Here is a 12984-nt window from a genome sequence, read left to right as displayed (position 1 = left end):
CCCCCAAACACACAATGTACCCACTCACCTGTAATCACTGCATTTTATTTTAAATTTGCCTTGTTGGTATTTTGAAAACTGCGTCCCTTTTCCACACCCATTTGCACAAAATTACAATTGCAACTGGTATTCATGGCCATTGCTCTATGTCCTCTGCAGAGAGGCCAAAGATTGGATGAGCATGTATTTTGAACACCTTTCTAACCCACTGTGAGAAACTCATACTGCCTTCTGCCTCAACCCCAGTACTGTCAATTGTGGCCCGTTATAAACACTTCTGAGTGACTCACTTCAAAGTATGCACTATATAAAAATAATGCTACCCAAACAAAACAGAAACACAGCATCCTGGAAATAGCTAACACTCTTGGGAATGCAGGATTAAGTAAAACATGTGAAATATAAATCTGAATTAAATCTATGACATGGATTACCTTAACGCTACCCTTACATTTTTTTCATTTACATTAATTTTTCAGAAATCGATCATTGTTTTGCCAGTAAAGTTGAGGGCATGTATAGAAAGCCAGATAAGGACCCATTTCAATGTCTGTTTTTATTTACTATTAGGTCTGAGACCCAGAGGGACCTGGCCCACTTGAAGAACTGGCCTCTCTCATTTAAATCTACTTTTGCACCTATTTTTGGAATTCACAAACAGTCCCAGTAGTGTGCCTGAAAGTTGTACCAGGTGCAGTATTGCAGGTGAACTACTGGTGAGGGAGCCGGGTTTCCATGTTCTAGATCTGCTCTAGCACCTCGAGTCGATGGCACTTTTTCTTAGCATGAAAGCGTGGGAGAGACAGAATTAGTTAGCGGGTCAATCATTTCAATTCACTATGACTTTTAGAAATCACAGACTATCAAATGAGGTTAGTCAATTTATTACAAAGTCAAAAACAACTGAACGTCCAGGCACCTCAAGATGAGGGTTTAGAAATACATTGGGACTAATACAAAGCCACATCTACGAATGTATTTAAGGCGGTGCAACATGCACAAGATAATTACTTCAAGAATCCGGACACAAAAGATTAGGGAAAAAACGTCCAAGTTCCCCTGCATCGAAGATTTGTGGAAATAAAGCATTAATCTGTCCCTACACTAGCACTAACGTGGCATCCATGATTAAGCATTTTGCAGGGCAGGTTCAGTTATGGTGTCAGCGTGTGGAGTCTTCCTCTGAAGTCTCCACACATTGGTTGGGTCAAGCAGCATGAAGCTACTAAGACAAAGCTCATTCTAAGATGCTCTCTCTCTCGAGGCAGAGAAGAAGTGCCAGGGGCTCTTTCCCTAGTTACGATACATCCATAGCACAGGTGGCGTTCTAGGATCCTTCACGGGTCATGCTATCTGGTCTGGCTACATCCTCATTGGTACTTTTCCATTGGGCAGCGATGCTCCAGAGCAGTGGGGCGATGACCTTGATTCCCAGGCACTCTTTGGTGAGAAAATACAACAGTTCTCCATTATCCTTATCTATGTATCCCCTTGTCTCCTTGCCTAACTTCTAGAACAAAGACATTATACTAACTAACAAGCATGATTCTTCCACCTTCAACAGAAATGTGAAGAAGAACAGAACCAACGTGCACATGAAATTCAATTATTAATTCTAATGCCAGAGCTTCCAGAAAAAATGCATTTCAGGCCTACATATTTTGGCTAACATAAGAAAGATGGCACTTAGACTTCACAAAATGGCATAAAATATGAACACATTTGTTGTATCTTGACTCTAATGTTATTCTTGCCCTGCCTATGGAATCTTGGTGTAATAACATAACATGGAATGTTGGGAGTCAAATAGACACAGTTGGCTGGGCTGAGCAGCATGCTGGCTGCTCCTGGTGGGGTCTTCATCCGGTCTTGATCCGGTCCTGATTGTGATCTTGTAACTATCCTGAATAAACCTATCTAAACCACCTCTACCTGCATGGACTTCATCACTACAATTTTTGGCAACGATCTTGAAGCGAACCTGTGTCTATCACCTCATCAAACCTCAAGCAACAGATAACCTCAAGTTAAGCTAAGGCAACTGGCATCCCTGACCCCACCAGTGACCTCTACATTGGTCGCCCACAGCAGTCTGCCAGTTGTTCCCGTGAGTCTGGGGAAGTGCTACTTCACGAGCTGCCCTTTCAGTTTTGGGAGTCTACTCCTCATCTTCTCTATGCATCTCTGCTGTGCCTTCTGTGAGGGTAGGCCTGCCATTCAACAACGTCTGCGTCCTGTGCTGTGCCTTCAGTGAGGGTAAACCTGTATTACAGAAGGAGACTATCTCTATGCCAGTCCCACTTAAGTGTCCTTTGCCTGGGGTTCGCATGAGCTACAACACCTCTTGTTCAACTGTTCATTATCTGCTGCTTCATTGTTCCCGACACTAGCCTGGTGACGGAGATCTTCCTACAACCTACAATGGAACAGTCATCCCGCTGTGAGGAGTTTTGCTGGTAATCTTTTCCCTAACGCTATCGCCCAACTTGCTTGTGGTGCTACTGCGTCCTACAATTAGCTCCTTTTGCAAACTTCATGTGTGCTTCGAGTACTTGTGCGTCAAAGTCAAGGTGAGACACATCTTTCTCTATTATTGTTGGGCTACGCTGAGACCTCTTGGCTGCAGCGTTACCCAACCGACATTTTCGTATTTAAATAATAACGAAGCTCGTGATAAGCATTGCACACGCTTACCTTTGTGCAGTCATTCATCACGTGCAGTCTCTTCCCCGGTGTGTCCATGTCATTTACGGAATCTTTAGTGTGACGTTCCTTCTCCCTCAACTATGGCGATTTCTTCTGGCGTTTTGGGGTACGCTGCTGCCGTAAGCCACCCGGCACGGCGTGACACGGCGTGCCGCAATCTTGAAGTTGGCGTAGAAGGCTGTTACTCGTACAATCTCAGTTTTTTTTCTCTTCCAGCCACGTTTTTCTCACGTACTACCTGCATAAAGTTATTTGTACATGGAAGTCTAACAGGGAGTCAAGGTGGAAAGATGTTACGAAGATTTACCACATTGGCTACGCGTCATCGCTTCCTAGGATTTTCCAAGTACTTTTCTTCTTTGTGGATTACTTAGTCAGAGGATCGTTAACATGAGCAATCCTCGGGGCGTTTTAATGTACGCTCTGTGGTGAACGGATGGACGCTCTGTAGCAAAAACACTCGTTGGTCAGAAGAACTTTTTCAACATGTTCCTGTGTATCTATTTTGCCATTGATTTATTTTATTCTAGGAGGTGGCACACATCTCTACATTTTCGAAGGTTTGAAAAATAACGTGCCAGTGCAGTTAAGCTTACGGTGGATTTTTTTTTTTAATACAGTGCATATTTGTTTGCTTTGTTCCTACTTGCAGCCATTCAGAGGAAAAATGTTGTTTGGAATTGGAATGACGTGTTGAATGCATATTTCTGTATTCATTTCTTTTGTTGGGTGTGCTTTAGTCCCATTCACGCACTGTGCTTTACTTGACCTTTTGGGTGTCTGTCCAAAGGGTCTCTTCTTTCAATGGTTTCATGTTTCTTATTTCCTCCATTTTTCTTGCTCTCTCATTATTGTTTTTTATATATAGAAGAAAGGGGGATATGTTGTATCTTGTCTAATGTTATTCTTGCCCTGCCAATGGAATCTTGGTGTAATGACATAACATGGAATGTTGGGAGTCAAATAGACACAGTTGGCTGGGCTGATCAGCATGCTGTCTGCTCCTGGTGGGGTCTTCATCCGGTCCTGATTGTGATCTTGTAACTATCCTGAATAAACCTATCTGAACCACCTCTACCTGCGTGGACTTGATCACTACAACATTCACTTAATACTAGTGCCTAAAATCTAAGTTAACACATGCTATGAGCACATTGAATGCATGAATAATTGTCAGCTGTATAAACAAATTTGGCAAGTTAATGATTTCAGTTAGTTACATCGGACTGCTACGTTAATTTCTTCACATTTACATTGAAGTGTCCTAAGATACATCACGATTTGCATTATCACAATTCACAATCTAATTTCTCATGTTAATACAACGAAAGAATATATGTGGATGCAGACTACTTGTGATTATGGTGCACCCCTACAAATGAAAAATTGATCAGTCCTCTCCCTCTGATGACCTTTGTCATCACAATATCCTGCAGGGTAGACCAATCTAAACCGATTTCTTAGCTAGTCTCCCTTGTCTGAACTCCTCCAAGTACTTAAGATTGTCATAGTGACTGTCCTGCAGTCTCTCCATTCTTCTTTCTCTCTCTTTGATGGAATTCTCCACTTTTCTAGATTTAACCACTTATAGGCCCTCCCTATGCCCAACAAAACAATGTCACAAACAACAACTATCACTATTGGTTTCAAGATGTACCCAAGAGTTCCTCTTCCATGATTCACAAACCAACTGTCAACCTTTCCAAACCCTATCCCAACTTTGTCCCAAATGTCCTCAGTCGCCAAATCATGTATCTCATGATGTATATTAGTGATGTTACTTATGTACTTCCTCAGGTCCTTACTGTTGTTTGATATGTAGGTGCAACACTGTTGGACCTTCAACACTTCACAGACTCCATCCTTTTTTGCTAGTAACACATCTAAAGCAATACGGTTTTGCATTACCATAGCTCTTATCGAAACCATCTCTCCATCTAAGAGCAACACCGAATGAGCTGTATTAACTGACAACTTATCTATTATAGTTGACAACCTCCTAATCTTGACATCATACAAAATCACTTCCAAACTAGGTATCATCGCTCCAAATATTTCTCCCATAATTTCCCCTGGACTCGTTCCACGCTTCTCTGTATGTAATGACTTACTTTCCAAATTCTTCAAATCTTCTATGTTGTATATCTTTGGCAACACAAGAGCCACATAAGAGGTAACATACAATTTTGTAGGTACAAAACACTCCCCCATTATATCTTCCTGCTTATAGTAATAATTCTTTGGGGGGTATATGTAAACTAGTACTTCTGAAATCACCAAATCATAATTCGAGAAATGGTACTCATAGTGACCCTTCCCTAAACATACCAAGAAGCAGACTACAGCTAATGCCATATGTCAAGGGCAGGTAGTGGTACCTTATGGGTACCTAAACCGAGGCAGGCAATTGCATGCACACATAACTATCTCTCACATCCATAGGATCCACATACTCATACAGCAACTTTGCATAAGCATTCAGCGCATAATCACCTTTAGACAAATCTATGTTTAATAAGCGATAGGTTTGCTCTATTAAGCCACTATAAGATCCTAATGTACCCTCTTTTGTGCTAGAGGTGGTAGGTGTGGATGTCCTGTGTACCCCCACTCCCTTAACCTCAGCTTCGTGTGAGCTTATAATGGACATGATGACTACAGCTATCACTATAATTACTCCTACAATAAGTGTACCTATTATACATTTTTGCCTACGGTTCGGATTTCCATACTCCATTTTCAAAGAGGCTCAGATCGTAACTGTAAGAGGATCAACACAATGTCTCTTTCTCTCGCCTATTATTTCTCCACAACAAAGTCTTTGAGCAGTTTCTTGAGGTCTTGGAACTTTTTAACAGTCGCTGGTACAATATTTACACAGCTTGAAAGACTTCCCTAGCCCACTTGATTCTTCTACAGAAAGTCTGGATTTTTATTCTTTTTCACTCAGGCCTTGGTTATCGTCCTTTAGCAATGTTTTTTATTTACAGCTCAATTTACATCCCTTATGAGGTCAGAGCCAATCTAGACGATGACTCGCTATAAGAGTTAAATTCGGAAAGGCCATTTCCGAAGGTTGGAAATTTGAGGTCTTCCAAGATCAAACTCCATAAGCCACTCAGCCTCGGTGGATATGGCACAGTCAATGACAAAACACCATTATGCTTCAATTCCAGGAACTCCCAACTTGATCTCAATTATCAGTATCGTAGTCCCAGACCTCACTCTCCCAGGCATTTGTAGCAAGGTAAGTCCACTCCGGAGAGGCATATCTGTGGCACAGCACTCTTGCCCTCCTCGATCTCCTCACCCACCGCTGAGCTTGTTCTAGCTCACTTTGATCAGATTCGGATGATTCAGTTATTGGAGCAAGATCCTTCTCAGATGCCAGTCTCATGTTTTGCCTTCTCTGTCTCACTGGCCACAATTCCTTTGCGACCTCCATGCCTTGGCAGCACACGGCCACCTTCCACACCAGTCTCTTCAGCTGAGTCAGAATCTATACCACTTGCAACGTTACAGTTTCCCTCAGAATCCATACCTGGTTCTTGTGTAGCTTGACCTCCTCAGCTCAACTTGGTGGGTATCCAGCCCTTTCAGGAACCCCCACAGCTTGGCTTTTCCTCTCCGTCATCTTGCAATCGCTGCTGGAGTCACTTCAGGGAGAGGAGCTGTTTCTTATGAGGGTCTTGAGACTCTATGGGTATGCAATGCATGTATCCAGTTCAGCAGACCTCCACTCTTCACATCAGTGTTCGCCACTAAGATCACCTGATATGGCCACGTCACCATGAGTCAAGACAGTTATTCGGTACATTCTTTCGGACCAGGAACCAATCTCTTGGTCCTAGCTCATGGCAGAGGTCTTTCAAGGTCGTCGAGTTGGTGAGACACAGAACGTACCACATCAGCCAATCCTTTGCAGTAATCAAGGACCAAATCATCGGTGATGTTAATTAATGCTGTGGTTGGCACTGCAGGTAAGCGCATCACTCTACCCATGATAATCTTGTGCGGAAATAATCCATTCCTCCTTTCTGGAATGCTGCACAAAATCATCAAGACCAAAGGCAATGCATCAGGCCATTTCAAGATTTCGCGGCACACACCTTTGCTATTCTCATCTTTAAAGTCCCATTAATTTGCTCTACCATTCCTGACACTTCTGACCTGTAACTACAATGAAGTCTCTGATCAATGTTTAAGGCAGTACACAGCAGCTTCATGATCCCATTATGGAAGTGAGTTCTTCTATCCGACTCCGATGTAGTTGGAAACCCGAAGCGCGGGATAAGCTGTCTCAACCAGTGGCAGTTGGTGACATTTGAAAGTGGTGCAGCGTAAAATAATTGCCGTAAAACAATAGCCGTACTGCAATGTTGCGAGCAAGCCCGAACCACCTATGGGGGCAAATGGTGCATTTTCAAGCAAATTTGAGATAGCGGGAAGGTTAATAAAGCAATTGTGAATCAGATGCTCTTTAATTAACATTCTACACAAAACATAAAGAACACATTTATTGATTGTGCCCTGGGCCTGAACGCACTTCAGCCCAGTAGATACAGGTCAGTCAGGCTGAGCCTAGAAAACACCAGTCCCAGCAAAAGATTTTGAGCCAAACTCGGTGCCTATACTGTCACTGCCCTGACTTTGAATATATAATTGAGAGTATCAACTGGGTACTGCCCTGACTCTGCATGTAAATGATGCCTTGTGTACGTGTGAATTTAAAGGTACAGACCAGTTTCACCAGCACTGCATCTGTAGACATGCCAACAGGGCGGACTGTGTTGCACTGTATTGTTTAGCAGGCCTCTCCTTTCCAAACATCAGTGTTTCACTTTCTCTAACTTACTGGGGCTGGTACCTGCTTCTTCCAGTTCTTCCTTGCATCTATCAAGTTCCCACTCTCTGCCCAGTAGCGTAACAAGGGTTCAATGAAGGAAATTGGGTTCACGATCCAGTGGTTTTGCATAATAGAAAAACAGCCACTAATTGAAGTAAAGTGTCCCCCTCACGCCGCTGGGCCCCGGTGACACTCACCCTGCTGCATTATGGATGGCTGCGCCCCTGTCTCCGCTGCTCTGGTCTATCCCTCCCGTCTCTCTTTCTCTCTGTCTTTTCTTCCCACTCTCAGCATCCATCTCTAATGCTTCTTCGTTGTCTCTGCTGCACCCACGCCAGTGTCCCTTTCTATTCTACGCTCTGCTGTTTGCACTCATTGCCTCTCGGTGTTCATCCTATTTTTTTCTTTTCTCTTGCTCTTACTTTGCTGTTCCTACTCGCTATTTTTTTTCTTTTTTACCTTCCCCTTCTCTCTTCTCCCTTTCTATGAGTCCCTCTGTCTTTCTCCTCCCACTCTCACGGCTTTTCGTAGCCGTTCACTTTCCATTCTATCCTCCTGTTTTTGATCTCACTGTCTATCTCCGTCCCTCCCTCCCCTTCTCTCACCCCCGGTTCCATTCTCGGTACAACTCTCCCCCTAACCTGTTTTAATTCCCACTGCTCGCTCCCTTTCTTCACTTCTCTACATCAAATGCTGAAATTATTCATACTCCATATCTTCAGTTTTCCGGGCCTTGCTATTTACAAGCGCGGTTATTTTATGACTGCCGTCGTGTAGCCCAGTACTGATCCGCCCACAGAAATCTGCGCTGAGTGACAGCCAGTGCCATGCAGGCCTTCATGGGTGCGAGAAGGGTCAGCGAGGAAATAGCGCACAAAGGCAATTCAAGTAGCTAAAGCAAATGAGGTCAACCTGGCCCTTCCACGTCAGATGGGACCGGCGCGGGCAGAGTCTAACAGCGGGAATAGGGTCACATTGCAAGCACACGCAGCACCAGGCAAGAAGAGCGAGTGCCAAGAAGCTTTTAGTAAAAGCTTCTTGGCACTCGCTCTTCTTGCCTGGTGCTGTGTGTGCTTGCAATGTGTTCTATTCAATAGAACTGCGACAAGGTTTTCAAAAAATGTTTTCAGGTGCCCCCACTCCCCACCGAGCCTCTGTCTGCTTTCCCAGTAATTGGTGCTGAAGCGGTATTTCAGAGGCTGATTTCCTGCCTTTTTACAGGTCTTAACAAGCGCCAGGCTTTTAATAGCGCTTTGAGGACCGGCTCTTTAGGAGTGAGGCCCTTTTAAAGCTTTAAGTTTAACTATGCTCTTTTCTGCTGCTAATGCCTGAAAAACTGGGGGCTTTAATCATTGCTGGATCAGCGGCAAACAAGTGCCCCCTTCTCCCCTCCTTGCGCCCTTCTCCTATACCTGGCAGCATTTTACACAGCACAGCAATTGTGTGAATGAACAATTCCGAGCTGTGCTGTCTCTGACGCCTGAGTCCTGGAGCTGGTCCAGGCTGCATTGTTCTCGGCAGGGCTCTACTCTGTCTTATGCCCAGCCTTCTTTCTGAAGTTTGTGTTTTATCTTTGTGACCTATTCAGCGCCTAGAGACATTAAGCCGGTGTCAGTGCGCTGCTTAGTGCACATAGTCCCAGTGGCGGCCTGCATGCTCGAGGGAGGGAGTGCTCTGGTTCACAAGGCTAACTAACATGTTGGAGTAATTATTTAAAGCGAGTGGGGAATAAAAATCAAATAAAACGTTAACGTACCCCCCCACATTGGTGAGTCAGAGGTAAGGCAGCCGCAGCAGCCTCCAGCGCATGTGAAGCCAGTATGAGGTTCTGGCTCGGTTAACTAACACGTTGGAGTAATTTACAGCGGGTGCGGAATAAAACATTTAAAATAAAAAGTTAACGTGCCTGAGTGCCTGGTACCACACCGCCTCCGCTCCTGGCCGGTCACGCTGTACTGGTTAGCGGCAGCTGGGTCCATGTGTTCCTGCTGCAGGAACCGGAAGCAGCGAGCAGGCAGCTTCCCTCTCCTACGCAACCCAATCACAATGCTGCAATGGCAGCATTGTGCTTGGTAGACGCAGCAGGACAGCGCCCCAGCCGGGACATTTTCTCTGCATAGAGAAAAAGGGAGTGTGGGCGGTCCTGCTCGAGGGCAGGGGGGGAGTGGCTTACCCACTGTTGTGGGTACTGACTGTTTGGTCGGCCCTGGAGCCACTCCCCCCCTGCCCTCGAGCAGGACCGCCGACCCGCCCGACCCCAACCAGGCACAGAGTCACTTCTGCTTTCTCGCAATGCGAGAAGGCAGAAACATAAACTGTAGTTTTTACCGTTTATGTTTCTGACTTCTCGCACCGGGAGAAAGCAGTGGGGTGATGCCCCCACGCCCCAATGGGGGAGCCGCCACTGGTCTCAACAATAACTTTGCTACTGTGAGTCTATCACAATTTCTGGTCGGATAACCTTCCATCCACTGTGAAAAGATGTACACAACAACCAGAATGCATCTCAATCCATTACACACATGCATTTCAACAAAGTCCAACTGTATTTGATTTAAGGACCTCTCGATGTGACTCAAAGCAACCACAGTTTTCTTTCCAGAATTCATTCTGTTGGCACGTGACACACCGATGACACACTGCGTCAGAAATCACATGGAATCTCGGGTTGAACCAGGTTTGTCTCAACACCATCACCATTGCATCCCTCCCTATGTGAGCTGCTCCATGAATTTGTCTTGCCATGGAACTCAACAATCTGGAAACGCTGCTCTACCATCAGTTGATACCCAAATGTCATCTTCCCTCTTTTTACACCCTGGTCTGATCCAACCAGCTTGCTTCTGGTCTGATGCTTCCCCTTGTAGACGCTTGACTTCATCCCATGCATCTGCAATAGCTAGCCTCATGCTGAGTTCGGTCTTCTCTGTGCTCTTGCTAGAGTATTCCCCATTAAAGATGCATGCATGTGTGGCACAGAAGCGGGCAACTTCATCTGCATATCTGTCACCACAGTTACAAAATCCTCTTCCTTCCCATGTGCTGCACATTTTACAACGGCCACTTCTTATGGTAGTTGCAATGCTTCCAACAGTTGTCCTTAGAAACTGTACTGGCTATTGGTATAGATGATGACTCGGATCTGCTCAGAGGCAAGGCATGCAAGGGTCAAAGCAATGATTTTGGCCACTTGTGCGAAGTATACTCCCTGTAGACAAGCAGCTTCCACAACTCCAGAACTGGTGCACACAGCAAATGCTGCTCTCAAATAACCTTAATTGTCTCTTAAGCATATACCATCAACAAAAAGTACTTGGTCAGGATCAGACAATGGTTCATCGACAATGTTGGGTCTCGGTTTTGTACAGAGTTCAGTAACATCCAGACACTCATGATCCTCACAATCTTCCCTATCAGCATTTGGAATAGGTAACAAGGTAGCAGGATAAAACACAGAACATCGCTTCAATGTAACATTCTCTGTTGCCAACAATATTTGTTACTACCTTGTTAGCCTGTTATTTGTCAAATGCTGTGTTTTGGTTCTCATCATCAGAAGCTCAACTGAGTGTGGAACAGTAAGAGGATGGCCCATCACGATGCTTTCACACCTTTCAATGCTGATAAGTGTTGCAGGAACAGATTTGAGACATCCGGACAACACTGAAGCTACAAGATCTAATGTAGCTGAGAAATAGGCTAATGCTCTACAGACACCCCCATGTGTCTGGGTGAATACAGAAAGAGCACAACACTCTCTATCGCAACAGAATAGCGAAAAAGCTTTGTTGTATTCAGGCATCCCTAGCGCTGGAGTGTGACAAAGGCACTCTCTCAGCCCCAAGAAGGCAACCAAGCAATCGTTATCCCATGGTACCGGATCACTCACATTCTTGTGAGTCAGCTTCTGTAAGGGCTTTGCCTTCAATGAGTAATTTGGTATCCATTGCTGGCAGTAGCCAAACATTCCCAAAAACTTCCTGACTTCCTTTTGTGTGGTAGGCACACTCATTTTCATGATTGCCTCTATTCGTTCTGGTCACCCTTTCTTCTTGCCTTTCTCAATGCGATGACCCAAGTACTGAACTTCAGTTAGGCAGTACTGAAGCTTGTTCGGCGACACCTTGTTTCCATTTTCAGCTAAGTGATTCAGTAGAGCAATAGTATCGTCTCTGCAAGCCTCTTGTGTCTCCGATGCAATTAGGAGATCATCTTTATACTGGACCAGCACGGAAATCTGAGGCAAAATCAAGCAAGCTCTCAAGGTTCTTTTTCAAATCTTGATTAAAAATAGATGGACTTTCAGCAACCCTTGAGGGATACGACACCATGTTAATCCACGATTCTCTAGATGGAAAGCAAATAAAAATTGGCTTTCCTCGTGCAGTGGAATTGCAGGTCTGGGGAAATCATATCGCCCGACGCCCAGGGCATATTGTTTGCTGACCGGGGCAACAAGTCTTTATGTTTTTATTGTCCCTTGGACAAGTAGGTTCAACTTCCTGCAGCAGAAACATTTCCCTGCACAAAACTCCAAAATCCTTCTAACCTGCTTCCAAATGCGTGCTGATTTTATTGGCATAACTTTCTAGGATTTAATAGTCCTTTGATTCACTGACAATGCCCAGAAGTGCTTATCTCCTTTCTGACCACTGCGCAAGGCACTGACATCTCTTTGAAGGTTGCAGGGCTGCCTGGCATACGCTTTTGAAAAATAAAAATAAAACTGCTTACACAGAATCATTCAGATTGCAGGCTGCCACTCAACTGCACTCTGAAAGCATTTAGACCCGTCACCGTTGCTTGTAAGCAGAACACGCAAGCACTGCCTTTCACAATAATTCTGTGTCCGAGTCTCTGCACTTCCCAAACCCTGCCATGGTGGCTCCTTCCTTCAGAGGTCATTGCCCTTTTGCCTTTGGTGTAAAGCACGCGGCCTATCACCATCAGCAGCCAAAATCGAGGTTGCTCTCACCCCCACTGTGGCTATTACTGTGATCATCTGAGCTATTATCAGATCTCAGCCCACTAGGTAAGAGGCAGCAAACGCATAGTAAAATATAAATGATAAAGTTGCATTTGTAAAGATACATTTACCGTAAACTTTATGACGGTCAACAAAATATTGTGCCAAGCCCCACATCCAAAAAGTGTTGTCAAAATCCACTTTTTGATGTGGGGCCTGGCACAATTTCATATCATGAAGTTTATGAAAAATTCATATTTACAAATGCGACTTAAGCATTTATATTTATATTTTTCCACGCTGTTGCTGCCTCTCTTACCTAGTGGACTAAGATCTGATAAAGAAAAAAACTCTTTAAACCTATTTATTTATGCGTGTTTGGGAGCATGGGCGCATTATTTTATAGGATTTTGACAACACTTTTTAATGTTTTAGTGAATTGAAAACTTGTGAGGTTCTAAAGCTA

This window comes from Triturus cristatus, chromosome 8 (genome assembly GCF_964204655.1).
Source record: "Triturus cristatus chromosome 8, aTriCri1.1, whole genome shotgun sequence".
In the NCBI taxonomy this organism is placed as follows: Eukaryota; Metazoa; Chordata; class Amphibia; order Caudata; family Salamandridae; genus Triturus; species Triturus cristatus.
This window is presented reverse-complemented; position numbering follows the sequence as displayed.